The sequence below is a fragment of the Anser anser genome (genome assembly GCF_964211835.1).
Source record: "Anser anser genome assembly, chromosome: 1".
Lineage (NCBI taxonomy): Eukaryota > Metazoa > Chordata > Aves > Anseriformes > Anatidae > Anser > Anser anser.
This window is the reverse complement of record NC_139720.1, coordinates 122,943,629-122,955,745: the sequence shown is the minus strand read 5'-3', so window position 1 is coordinate 122,955,745 and position 12,117 is coordinate 122,943,629. Positions and strand designations below refer to the sequence as shown.

Here is a 12,117-nt window from a genome sequence, read left to right as displayed (position 1 = left end):
TAGGATTATTACTTTCATCTTTAATGGAAACCAACAAAATGAAATACGACCCACAGCCTGGAAACCTAGCCTGTTAATTCTGTCAATCTTTTAATTCTTTTCCTTTGACCATTTTAAAGAGAATCCAGTTTGGGGAGAATTTCTCTCATATCTGCCAGAGGATAAGCCTTCATTCAACATTTCCAGTTGAGCTTCTAAGGAATACAGGAGAGTTGGGAAGTCTGGGTTGGGATGCCAATATGCTATAATATTCTGGAAGACTTCAAACAATCACTTTCTAATTTTAATGTACTTTTTTTTTTTTTTAATGTCATGCATCTTTGTAATACTTTACTGTTCCTGTTTAATTACATCATAATTTCTGATAATAAAGGCTTTAAATCTAATCCACTGATGTTTTGAACATGATAGACTTTTCAGATCAGCAGATGAGATTAAAACATGGAAGTTAAAGTCATGCTAAAACAGTATAATATTAGAGTCCATTATATACATATATTTATAATCAATTTTGTGTCAGTTTATTGACTGCTTATAAATGGAACATTACAGCAAACTGCATTCTGCGTTTTTAAGGGTAGATTTGTTTTTGTACATAAAATTTGGGAATACAAGCAATATATGTACATATAGTTTTCTAAACAACTGTTTCCAGAACAGTTGCAGTTAGTACTTGAGAAATATTTTGCAGTGCCATGATTTAACATCTGTTTAGAAAAAGATGTTGTAAATAACCATTTTAAGGCTTCTATTTCCTCTCATGCTATTTTCTACAGGATTTTGATAGAGAGAATACCTTCCTACATGACTGCACTGGACATACATTGATGCCAAATGCACCTGCAATGTAAGGTATCTCCACATTTTTTTTTCCTGAGCTGGCCACTCTGCCCTTTGGATCCCGCCCAATAGAGTTGCCAGGAGCAAAGCCATGCCTGCAGCTATGACACTTAAGTTCACAGTCTCTTATTCGAAGAAATCACTTGAATTAACCAGTTTTAATCATAAAGTCATATTTGTCTTCTTTCACACTGTGCTATGCAAAGGAACGAGATGGACAGCTGAAATCGCATTTGTCATAACAGCCACAGACAGGTTTCTCACTCTACAAAACCTGCTAGAGGAGAAAATGAACTGCTAATAAAGAGGCTGTCTAACATGGGATGTGGGAATTATGCAAACTCTGAGTGCCTATTAGTCAAATTCATCACCACATGCACAGTCAGCTTACACTGTAGTTTTCCTCATCACAGGGCCATTACGCTAGGCCTTTCCCAGAAAATGCCAGGCTGATTACACACCTTGGAAAGATTACAATAATTGCAGACAATTCTGGAGAAATGAAAGTTAGCATTACTGTACAACAAACACTTAGACCAGTGAGCTGAAATAGATTTCTGTAAATAATGCAACATAGGTGTTCAAACGTGAACTAATCGCGGTGAACGACTCTTTTATCAGTTGTGTGAAGGGAAGCCGCCTCAGGTGGGCTAGAAAATAAACTGTAAATGCTTATTCAACACAGTAAGGAACTGTTAATGAGAAAGAGATCAAAGCACTTAACTCAAAATCTACACAAAGTAGGCTATATGACTTGCCTCACGGAGATACTCCTCTGCCAGACTCTCAGAAACGAGCGTTTTAGTATAGACAGAGTTTGACTAAAGGTCTGTACTAACTTGTGACTGGCTTGAAAATAGTCACAGGGGAAGCTCAAGTCTCCCCATAAACATGGGGGGCTCAGTGTCTCCTCAGAAAGGTGTACAAGATGACTAATTTTATGTGTAAAGCTCACGGCTTGACTAGCCTGCTTTAAGGTCTAAGAAATACCCTATGCCTTGCTTCTCAGATGTCAGCCATGTGATGGCCTGACAGGAGCACACAGAGTGAACTGTGCCCTTCCCATTCACACTAGAGCTGAGTTCACCTGGATGTCCCTATCCCTGGTGTGCTTTCACCCTATGGAGCAAACTAAGTGAAATGGTGACTGACCTGACCGCACTCAGAACAGGAGACCACTAGGAGTCCCACACACAGCCCCCTGGGAGCTGGTCCCAGGCTCTTGGTCTTTCTGGTAGCTGGTCCTCACATCAGGTACCCCTACAGTTACTGCCCCCAGACCTATAGTCTCACAGAACATCAAAAAGCTGTAACCAGGCCTCACGTCCTGCTTGCTGCCCAGTCCTGCTTTGAGGTTCATTGGTTGTCCCACAATAGAGAAAATACTTGCACAGAAAGAAACTTGCACAGAAAATAATCAGGAACAAAGCATACAACTAAGACAAAACTGACTGCAGTGATAGGGCAAAGGGTCTAACACAACAAGCACAACCACCAGCAGCTTGCCTAAATTTGACTTGAACTTTTTATCAACATCCCCCTGCCAACAGCCTGATCTTTCCGCTTTCACATGCTTTTTCTTTCCCACCCTTGTCTCCAACCTTGCCTTATCCCAAATCAGCCACTTGCACCTAATTGCATTTTTGTCAATGATACCAGTTTTGCTACAATGCTGCCCAATGCAGTCTTTCTGATATTTCTCCTAGGCCACCTCAGCCTGACATGGTATCAGTGACAGGATTACTAAGGCACTACTTCCCCTGCAAGGCCTCCCCTCCCCAAAGGTTTCCAATAGTCCCCTCAGTTATTGGTAAGGTTTGGCCACCTTCCTCATAACTCCAAACAACCTGTGACACCAAGTCATCTCTCACTGTGTTCTCTAAGTCCTGTCAGCTTCTCACACCTCTACTCAATGCGTCTGCTGGCTTCGCATATCATGTCTGGTAGTTTCTCACGGTATGTTCAACAAGCTAAAGTTAAGGCCAGAATCTGCTCATCTATTTACATACCTATAGCACTATATTCTCATGTCTCATGGTTTATAGAAAGCCTCTGAAAAAAATAAAATAAAAAATCAGAGCAAGTCCCCAATAGCTAATAAAGTGTCTTTATCCATGAAGTTCTACTGAAACAGATGCTATTATCATTTCCCTTCTGTTGGTGATGTTGGCAGCACATGGCATCATGCCAGAAGTCTGCCCAAACTCCATTTCTAATAAGGGCATTCAAAATTTGGAGCAAGACACACACACACACATACAAAAGTTGGCTTAAAATTTCAGAATTTCTAACTTAAGACATGGATTTTTTTTCCTCTCCTTCCTCAATTTCCAGCTATCAAAACTGAACATTTACTTCTTGTAGACATTCATAGCAGAGAAGATCTAAAAAAACCCACGTATCTATCCACATAAATTTGCTTGCAGGTAAATTTATTCTCCGAATAAAGATCTTCAACGGGAAAAAAATATATGTATATAAATAAATAAAAAGCATAAAAAGATGCCCCACCAAAGAAAAATGTTTTCCTAAGAACATGGGGAAATATAGTCCAAACACACAGCCTAGGTTCTTTTCCAATGCACAGTCTCAGTGGTCCTTCTCCCCTCAAGAGTACCAGACAGGAATGAAATTTAGCAGCCTAAACTAGCTCTCCTTACACTTGCTGCTGCTATTAATGTTAATTTTCTCATTCAGGCTGTATCATAATGCCAAGATGAAAGATTCAGACTGCTGAAGAATAACTAGCGGCAGTGAGAGGCTGCCTGGGGAAAACATGCAGTTGCACATCATATAGTATAATTTTTTTTCCATCAGGACTGTTAAGAGGATTTGAAGAGAAGGTAAAGGGATGGGAAGGAGAAGAAAGAAGGTAGCACCAATTATCCCTTATGTCCACTTATTTTTTGTTTCAGAAAAATTTGGTAGCCCAAGCGCAAGACGCTTATCTTACCAAATTTGGCCAAAAAATATAACATGATGGAATTCAAATAACATCATAACAAATACCACAACACTGAATATACTGTACTAGATAATAGCTACATTATTAAGTCATAGACTTGCTGCTACTCATAGCAAGTTGCTTAAAATGCTGCGTCTCCATTTCTAATGCCCTGTTCTTATTTTGGCCTCAAATTTGAGGGAAAGAAAGGCTTAGCTGTACAATAAATATTTAAGCTTTAAAAACTTACAGAACAATGATTATTACTAATAAAAAGGCTACTTAAAAATTTGCATTTCACCACTACCTTTTGGCATTGAGAACCTCAGCACAAATCAGGTCTATTTCTGAACACAATTTTTAGCTTCATTATCATATGTTGTACAAATACTCTTACTTTTAACTTTCTCATACCCATGTGTAGTGCCTTTCTACCGCTTCACTTAACTCTTCTGAAGTCACTGTAACTCAGGAGAAAACTTTATCCAAAACCCAGTATGTGCCCGTTAGTCACTCAGAAACTTTTATTTAAATTGATAGAACAAAAAAGATGATACAATCAGACAGTACTGATAACAGATCAGTATTTTACTTCTCCATTGATACTGCCAATAGCACTACCAATTAATTATCAGTAGTAATAGCATTGTGCAATCCACTGTACAATTAATTAATGTCTCCAGTAGTTGAGGATAGGAGAAAGAATAGACATTTTACTGAGTCATTACTAGACATCTGGCCCACACATCATAAATTCCTCACTCACAATACCACACTTGGTTCAGTACACTACTTTGCTTCCTGCAAATTGCTAGTAGCACCTGGGCTGCTAAATTCTTAAATGCTTGCACCTGCCACTTCAATATAGCCTGAGAGCGTTAGATCTTACTGCATGTTACCACACTGCTCTCAAATAGCTTTTTCTGCTCTGTCATTTGGGGCTGAAATTTAAACAGGAGGTGATTAATGATTTCTATCTACTTACCAGGATCTCTGTACATCCAGAGTTTTGTTTGATATTGGACACAACAACAAAGATTTTAATTAAATTTTTTTAAAAATGTGAATACCAGTTTCCTTTTTATTATTAGGGATTAACTGAGAGCAACGACAAGAGAAAGGAGAAGAAACTCCTCTTTGATATCCAGAATGGCTTGCTGGCTGCATTCACTTACAAACAACAAAGAAGGTGTACTTAAAAAATGTGTTGTTCAAGACATAAGACATTTTATATTGTTACTGGTCTTAACTTCAGTGTTTATGTTACTTACTGCTTCGGAACCAAAAATTCTCACCCATTGTATATTGCGAATTTATATAGTACATTTTTCAAGATCAGATTGGATCGACACTGAGCAGTTCATCTGTCCCCATAGCTGACCCTGCTTTGGGAGAGAGGTTGGACTACATATTTCCCTGAGTCCTCCCTCCAAAGTGAAGTTTCCTGTTATATAAATACCTATTTACAATCAAAATACAAAAAGCAGTAACACAGCTCTTACTGAACAATTTGATTTTTGTACGTAGATACTTGCACGTCAGTTAGCATTTACATTATTCAGTAGCTTACAGACAGCTGATTCTATGACGACTATGACAGTAAGCCAAATTCACTGCAAAATTTGAACAGACTTGGATTTGAGCATCTGCACATTTTAATGCAAAGAAAAACTCAAGAACTAACAACTGTGTAAGGAACACTGTTCAAAAGAATGACTAAAAGGAGGAAAGTTAATATACAAATTTATTTTATTAAAGGAGAAAAATGAAAAGTAGCAGCAAAAATATATATTGCCTCCAAATTAAATGATGTATCTGAAAAATGTTTTAAAAAAATCGGGTACATTCATTGCTGGATATTCTTTACTGGTCTCAGGTTTCTTCTTACTCTATCATTAGTTCTATCATCATCTAACCTCTGCTGAATTATACTATCTGTCCTCATTCTCACTACATAAATCATAATGGGGCTGAGAGCTTTTGGTTTGATTTTGAGAGAGATTAAAGCAGCTTAAGTCTTCCTTAAACAGTGTACTAATTCATAAGAGATAGAATGTAAAAAAAAAAAAAAGTCTATTCCCCTCCTAATAATACATCTGAAAGCACATTATATACCATTTTTAAATTTTCCACAACTAAAATAAAACCATATTCACAGAGTAAGGTTTGATTCAGAATTCCAGATAACATGAAGCTAGAATAGTCCAAATCAATAGCTTCAGTTCCTTAAAACAGGAATAATCATGGAATAAAAAAGGCAATAGACAGATAAGCAGCAAATGGTCTTTGGTAATATTCTTACACTTTTCTAAGCTAAGATTTTTAAAATACACCTGGCCTCAAAAGCTGTTTATATCTTTAGGGGTTTAAAGATGGGCTGAAGATAAAATTGAGATTCAACTTTAAATGCGTCTTTGAACACAGCGAAAAAAAACTATGTCTCACAAAATATACTAGCAAATTTATGGACTCCAAATCTTTTTTTCAGTAACAGATATGGAATCAGCATAAGGTGTAAAGTCATGATATTTCTGGGCAACTCGTTTAGACAATCTTATTTGGCCAGTGTCTGGAGCAAATATTATCATAGAAGAAAGTAGCTCTTGCTCTAAACCTCTAGAATGGGATGATCTGCCATAAAATAGGCACACAGAAGAAGACAGCAGACCAGAAAACTACATGCCTGGCCCCTGCAAAATAAGGAATCATGTTACATTTGGGAAAAACCTCAACTTCTGCACCAGAGTAAGAAAAGTATACTTCTCACAAAGGATTTCCCTGAAGGAGGTAGTGGCATACATCCACAAGTTTTACATTTGCAGGTAACGGTGCAAAGGTCCCCATTTGATTTGCCTTTATAATGTTTAATTCATTTAATGCTCATTTCTGCCTATTCTTCCAAGGAAGGAGGGTCAGACTTCAGAGCACAGTTATACAGTTATGCAGAAAATTCTGTGACTAAGCAATACAAGGATCCTTGATTATAATTGTTCTCTTTTGTTTCATGGACTGCAATTGTGGTGAATGAATCAGAAACATTGCACTTAAAAAATTGTCGGATTTGTAGATACTGAACAACCTTCGGGGGAGGGGAGGAGGCTGTCATTAAAATGACTTTTTTTTTTTTTCACATAGAATATAATAAATAACTTAAAATTCTCAAAGCTTCTGCTTTATCTCAGAATTATTCCTTAACAAAAATTTCACGCACTTTGCCACCCTGCCACAATCCCTTAGTAAATCATTTTTTTCCAAGACAGTGCATTCTAATGTTTTCTGCTCTATCATAAATATTGCCTACATATTCCAGTACTCAAATTACATTGTCACACACATGCACATGCATCCTCTTTCAGCTATTCACCTATTTCTTCAACTATTTTCTGTTATTTTTATTGCCGTAATAATGCAGCCCCTATTCTGTTCTGAGGTTTTATATAACCAAAATGAGACCACTTGCAAGAAGTAAGCTTTTATCCACCCTTCTTAATATCTAATCCTAAATATCTAATCTTTCAGACATTTATAGAGGCTGAAATATTCTTAAGGGTGAAACACTGGGGAACTAATGGTTTGGTTGCTCTTAAAAAGAGCGTCAGTCACAAAGCATAAGAGCATTCAGAATAATATGAAATGTACAAGTGTACTGCGCTTCCTGACTAGGGCAAGAAAGGGAAGAAAATTACTTCTCTGAAATGATATAGCCAATCAAAATATCCTAAATCTCCAACTGCTATGCAATATAAGTGAAAACACACATAGCTGTCTTAGAGGTAGACACATAAACACCTGCCCTCTACTTCTGCTATGTAGCTCTTTTGCTTTTAGTATTTTTTTCCCTTCCTTTTTCTATTTTAATCACTCACTCTGTTTAAATATGGTGGACCCATCTCCTCCTCAGTCTTTTACAACTCTATAACTTTAGTTTGTGAATCTCCTGAGCAAGGCAGTAATACAGTGAATTGAAAAAGCATATTACACCCTTCACCAAACCATATAAAATGTGACTAAGCTGAAATGAATTGTTCTAAGAAGAATTTATATTCATTGCTAGTTTCTTTATCTGAAAACCAGTTATATTTAAGCATGTCTGTAATATATCAGTATACTTATTCTCCCTGAGTTGATTCCTGCATTTTTGTATTTTAACTCCCCCCCCCCCCGACCTATTACAGCAGTGAATGTTGGCATCTTTAAGATCTTATCTGCTTATAAGGTGTTCTACCTGTACATCATTGTACCTAAATGACATGTCAGCATTTTACCTTGGTATGAAATCTTACTTTGAGAAGTACAAAACCCAAAGAGTCTGCAGCAGATTCTATATAGTCACCAAGTACATATTATATATATATATATTTATATATATATATATTAAAGGCACTGCTGAGTTAAGAGTGTGAAATTCCTCCCTCCAGCCTCAACAAAAACTGCCTACAGATTATCAACTTTTCTTGAAGTTTTATAAAAAAGTCAATACATCAAACATCAAGGGTTCCACCAGAAAAGTACATCAAATTCCACTTGAGGGAAATTGAAGGCTTAGATGTATTTTTACTTATCAGGCAGTAGCATGTTTAAACCATTACCATGGACCCAGTGTTTGCTACTGTACCTCATCTCAGATACCTCTTTCACCAGTCCTGTTGTTAGTATGAATTTGTGAACATTTATCAGCCATCTCAGGGCAAGGTCTGGCCACTTAGCTCGAACCAAGAGGGTCAGTTTCAACTGCTAAACTTCACAATGAAGTAGCTGAGGAATGCTCCCCAGTTCAAACTCAACATCACTTGAGGGTGTGCAGCAACATCTTTAACTGACACAGATGTTTTTTAAGTAAACATGTTTCTCAGCTCTTTAATTATTTAAAGAAAACAACTAATTTAAATTTAATCTATTACTCTCTTGACCAGTCTTCAAATGCACCACTGTGACACAAATTCAATTTATTGGTTGTGTTCAACTGTGGAACATATGCTTGAATTAATTAGTAATGATCAAGTAGGATGGAAAACAAATATACTTAAGTGCTCTTTTTGGAAGAAAAAGCAACAAAACACCTCTTAAACCTCCCCAGTGTTGCATTTTGGCAAAGAGCCAGAAAACATACGAGAAAAACATTTCATTCCTATGCAAGTCAGATTTGCATTAAATGTGCATTTTTCAAGTTTTTTTTTTTTTTTAAGTGCTTGCATAACACAATTACACATTGGTTTTAATTAAAGCTTTATATTAACCAATTCACTATTCTACCTTTCCTTAGTGGACAAATCACAAGAAATTTAATTGGAAATACAGAAAAATTAACATTATAAGTTTCCTATTAATTTTCCACAGTGCCTTGTTGATTTTTACTGTTTTGATGAAGTTTGCAATAGAATTCAGTCCCTCATGAAAGGATTAAATAAAGATTTCCCTATATTTGGCATCTCTTTATCTAAAGCCATCCATCACTGGGACTAGTAACAGTAGTACCATAAGCACATTGCTGTGTAGTTAATTCTTTAACTAGCCAACAGCACTTTCCTGCCTTGAGAGAAATACATCAGTGGGCATGGCAGTTGACTGAATGAAATATTTTCTTTGAGAAGGTTATGGAAATCTTCTTCAGATGGAAATTAATAATATTGTATTGTAAAACACAACTCTAACAGATACTGCATTTCATTGATTTTATGTTTTTTTCCAGAAAAAAAAATATTTGCTTGACTTTTTTCAAGAAAGTTGCTTAAGTCAAACAAACAAATAAAATCATCTGTATTCAAACTGGGAAAAGGATCATTTGAGATTGACAATTTATTTGATTAATCTTGTAGACCTGTCCAAATAAAGCTATACTTTGGCACAAAAGCCAGGATATGGAAGTGGACTGAAGGTCTGTAATATAGTTTTTAATCTGAATAAAATGATAAAGGCTGTTGGTTTATTAGCACATAGTGGATATAGAGTGTGAAAGAAATAAGTCTTCTTGAACAAGAACAATCACATGGCTATGTTCAAACTACTACTCAAAATCTAAACCAGAAAAGAGTCTCTACATTTGAGACCAAATTAACTCATGTTTTCATGACAAGTGAATGTCAGAACAGAACACATTTTTCTGCCTATGGATTATCTGCATAAACCTTGCATAAACCTTTAACTTTTTTGTTGTTGTTGTTGTTTTTTTAAACATACTACCCCCCCCCAACATCCTGGGCAAACAAAGTGAAAGGACGACATTTCAATCATTTGCATACTTCAGCAGGGGAGTTGGACCAGATGACTTTCAGAGGGCCATTCCAACCTCAATTACTCTGTGACTGTGTAATACCTGAAAACTCTTTTTTGACATTCATGGTCACAGAAGCTTCATGATACAGCTTCTAATCTCCAATTGAAAATAAATAAATAAATAAATAAATAAAGATCATGATTTTACAAATAGAACAGGGAAAAAAAGTCAGAGCAATCTCAAGACTTCTCTCCAAGCAAAGTCACATAGATGTAAATGAATGGAATATAGCTTCACAGAAATGAAAAATAACCCTTCACAACAGTATGTGACAGTCAAATAACTGTATCAAAAATATTGCTGCAAATAAGTATCACTGCATTAACTACAGATGTCTAACTCTAAAGTTAGGCTGAAAAAAAAAGACAAGATAGTAAAGAAAATAAGAGATGAGGTCTGTCACAGACAAACTTGGGTATTATTTACCTTCGGCATTTCAATTCATTAGAAGTAAAAACAAAACACTTGTACTGTACTTCTAGATTATGCCCATGTGTAGGTGCTAAGATATCCTACATATATATAATACAGAAGATTAGGTTATTCAGAAGGGAGTCAACTAAGTTGACAGTTAAAGAGAGTCTGAAAGACTAAAGGACAGGTTTACACCAAAAGGTTCTGAGACTTCCTGATTATTTGATATAAAAGAATCACAGTTCTGCTAATGGATAATTAAAATAAAACTTCAGTATTTTTTCATAAAAGCATTTCTATAAAATCATCCATTTATCTATGGACTTAAAAATATAGCAAACATCCTCTGCAGAACAGTTCTGCAGGTGAAGCCAGTGCAGTTGCACTTTTGGATGGTTTCACTTTAAGAATTTCTACAAGATACAAATGCCTTCTGGGGCTGGGAGAAACTGATTGACTTTCTGTTTGTCTTATGATTCCCTAAGATACTGTCTAACAGACTGTTTAAGTAACTCCTGTACATAATGAGCCGGGAATTTAAGCGACTACACCACAGTCTGTTTGCCAACTTTTTTGATAAAGCATAGGGCAAAATTTTAATGAACAAGTCTTTACTGTTAGTAAAGAATGAGACCAGATTTTATACTCTACTCACTGCTAGAGAAGTATGCTATCAGTGAAAAATGAAAACTCTGTCACCTGGCCTTGTTGCTTTTTGAATTGTTCTAACACAGTGAAAGCACAGCCATTCCGCTTTCGTTGGACCTAGCATACCTGAAGGTTTTAATTTAATGTAGCTAGCAAACCTTCCAACCACAGAGAGAGAAACAGAGGACTCAGACAAACCAGACCCACAAAGATGAAAACCAAAGCTAAACCTAGCTAATACTTCATCCAAAATTCATTAATTGGCACCTCATTATAAAAGCACACAGTTAAAGCAAGCATCACACAGTTATCTAAGGTCTTGAATCATACATAAAGATAATGGTGAAGTATTTGATTCTTGGAATTAATGACTACTTAGCCCCTATTGACTAATCATAAATTATTTATATTAGTACCAGTTAGTACCTTAAAATATACAAACTAGAATTGAAGTTGTACAGCTAATGATATTCCCTCTCCTTCCTTCTTTCTGTGAATTTTGAAATGGCCTATCTAGGATGCCCACAGAGTGCAGAAGCCTTCCTTTTCCTTCAGGACCTGGAAGACCAGTTCCAGTGGACCACACGCACACAATGAGACTGGGTCCTACTTCAATCTTGTATTTGTAACCATGCCTGCCCATTCCTACCTCCACCACCATCTCCCAGTTGTTTTGTCATTTTAGGACAGCAGTACCAGGTACTGCCAGAGATGAATGACTAGCTAGGGCTAATGGCCTATAGCAGTACCATAGGTTATCAGCTTCGCCCAGCTGCTCTTTAATCTCCAGACAGTCCCCAGCACCTTCATCATTATTGGATAATTAGCATTAATGAAAGCTATGCATACACACTGAGAGGATAATACACCCTCAAGCTTATATGTCAGAAATCCTTTTAAAAAAAATGAAGGTATCCTACATGAATCATATCTGCACTGTTAAATGAAAGAATATTTCCCCACCTACCTAAAGGCATAAGCATCACTTACAGACTAA

At 36.4% G+C, this 12,117-nt stretch overlaps 1 protein-coding gene across 24 annotated transcripts in view; it reads right to left on the bottom strand.

The window, feature by feature from the left end:
- DMD (dystrophin) overlaps window positions 1-12,117 on the bottom strand; it is a 1,241,706-nt gene that overhangs the window by 468,260 nt on the left and 761,329 nt on the right. The window lies entirely within an intron of this gene.